The sequence below is a fragment of the Hemicordylus capensis genome, chromosome 6 (assembly GCF_027244095.1).
Source record: "Hemicordylus capensis ecotype Gifberg chromosome 6, rHemCap1.1.pri, whole genome shotgun sequence".
Lineage (NCBI taxonomy): Eukaryota > Metazoa > Chordata > Lepidosauria > Squamata > Cordylidae > Hemicordylus > Hemicordylus capensis.
In genome coordinates this window covers 143787672-143790333 of record NC_069662.1, presented here as the reverse complement: position 1 = coordinate 143790333, position 2662 = coordinate 143787672, and the positions used below count along the sequence as shown (strand labels likewise).

Below are 2662 nucleotides of genomic sequence, written 5' to 3'. Positions count from 1 at the left end.
GGCTACAGCAGAAGCAGTGGGCAGGCAAGAAGTGGCCACAGAAGAGGAAGAGGTGGTGGCAGGCAGCGGCTACCAGTACACTGAGTGGGCACCACCCACACAAGTGACAGGGATGGGTGTGCGCGCATGCCAAAGCTGGACTTCACCTGGGGTGCCAAAAATTCTTGGGCTGGCCTGGTACTGGCAAGGTGCAAATATTTTTCATTAAACTCTGCTCCATTAGGTGAGCTCAGTCTTCATCCCTATTGATGTGTCTTTTCTCAAAAACAGGGTGTGTTTATATGGTGTGTGTGTGTGTGTGTGTGTGTGTGTGTGTGTGTGTGTGTGTGTGTGTGTGTAACACTTGCCAAACATCGTGTTGGGTTTGTCATACAGCTGAGCAGACATCTGAGCTGAATTCAGTTTATTGTTTTTGTATTTGCAATGGGAACTTAATTAGTACAATTCAGATGCTTCTGGCTTCAGCGTTGTGGATTCTGGCTTTCTAAAGCCTGGGGCAGCCAGCAAGAGCTGTGATGGAGGACTGGTCCACACAGGCTCATCTCTTGAGGGCTTCCATGTATATAGGGGCCACTACAGATCTAATTCCACAGAGAGAACTTTCAAATTAATATACATCATTTCACACATTCAGCTGCCAGTTATTGGACAGAGTGATAAAACAGCCTGTAGATGTGAACCAGCTCATGGTCAGTCTAATCTCAGGTGAGAGATGGGAACAGCCATTGAGGTGGGCTTATCATTGCCTTAGCTCTCCCCTCTGGAAAGTTTCTAATTTAGGAACATTTGGCTAACCAGTTTGGACATTGGCATCCTCCTCATCTTGGCATGTTCTGAATATCTTTTAGTCTTATAAAAAGATGCTTGTCCCACTAAGCTGTAGGTTTGCTGGAGCAGCTCAACAGAAGCTGTGCCCTGCAGCTCTTTTGGTGATAAATGAGCCGTTTCAAATAAATGGAGCTGCAGCCAATTTGCACAGAAGGAATCATTAAAACATTTTTAAATAGACAGTCTTGAAGGTTCAAAATGTATAAACAAGGTATGCTAAACCCAAATATATACTGCTCATTTCAATGGAAAAGGTTGCTGTTCTTCCAACCTTAACAGGATTTGCCAAAAAGTCCAAGAATCTGGCACGGGCCATAGATAACAGCTCCATCTTTCATCTAGGTTTCTCTTCTGTATTTATCTTGCTTCACAGAATGCAGGGAATGTCCTTTCCTTCCGACTTGGCCCTTTTTCCAAACCACAGAAACACACTGAGCAGCTTCTTGCCATTGTTTTAAGACCAATTTCAGTTTGGGAGACTTAATAAAAAGCAAGGGTGAGAGCCAAAGAGCCCTCTGTGAGAGTGGAAAGCCTTTTCATACTTGCACCGAGTGGGGGGTGTCAGTGATTTCCCTCCTGTGCAGATCTCCCTGGGCTGCCTTGCGTGTAGCTCCCGAGGATTTTGCCCACCTGCCCACCCCTGATCCTCAGAAGTGGGTTTGCAGTGGGGGCAGGAGGATTTGCAGCTGTTATGATGGAGCAGAAGGTCCCCTGTGCTGTTCACTTGGAACATCACATACAACCCTTTTGACTCTGGCCAAGGCCTTTCTAAGCTGACCTAGCCAAAAAAAGAACATTATTTGTAAACAGTGCTCTCTTGAAAAACATTAAATGTATAGTTAACAAAATGGATTTCTTTTAACTGGCAGATATTGGGCTTAGCACATAAAGGCAGGGTGCCAGGTCATTATTTTTGGCACTAAACTGCGCAAAAATAGTTTCCTTGCAAAAGAAACTATTAACAGAAGCCGAACATAAGAAATAACAATAAAAATGGCATTTCAGACTTCTTGACTAGTCTTTTTGGCATTCACTGATGATATGATCTAGTTCGGCCTGAAAACTGCAAGCTTAATTTACTGATTTGATAAAGTTTGTACCTATTGAATTAACACTCTGGAGTCTCCGTCTTACTGGAGCATTAACCGTGCATGGATACTTCCTTCTGAAACTGTAGGATCTCTACAATTTCTTGGGAGTCTCTTCCCAGACTGTCTGGAATTGGCCATCACAACAAGCTACAAAAAATGTAATTTCAAGTAACTTACCAGGGTGTTTAAGTTCATGTGTATTTATATGCAAACAGCACCTGCTAGACATATCTGCTTTTATGAAAGTGAAAGAAATAGGGGAGGGGTATTCAATTTTTACAGAAAAGGTCTTCATTCATGTTGTCATCGATGCAGAGAAAAGGAATGCATTTCATTCTTTTCTGGCAGTTTACTTGGCAGACACTGAGCAAATGCTGAAGGTTATATATCTGTTTGTAGTCTTTGGGTCATGCAGCACCTTTAACAATCTTTAGTCTTGTAAAATTTCTGAAGTCCAGCAGCTGGTGGGACAATTTAGGACTAGATAGGGCCCTGAGGATGAGACCAGCAAAGCTATTGTTCAGTTCTACTCTACAGGTGAGCAAAGATCTCAAATAATGATGTTGATCCTCCCTGCAGAGGTATACAGAATATAGGAATTAGATATTTTTTTCAACCCATTACTTCAACCTCAGTTCAATATTTTGTTCCTTTTGATAATCAGCCTGTTTCGGTGGGGGGGAGCTGCACACCTTTGGCCCTCCAGCTGTTGTTGGACTATAGCCCCCATCATCCCCAGCCAC

General features: G+C 43.2%; 1 protein-coding gene across 9 annotated transcripts in view; it reads left to right on the top strand.

The window, feature by feature from the left end:
* Positions 1 to 2662, top strand: part of ODAD2 (outer dynein arm docking complex subunit 2) — a 139540-nt gene that overhangs the window by 120959 nt on the left and 15919 nt on the right. The window lies entirely within an intron of this gene.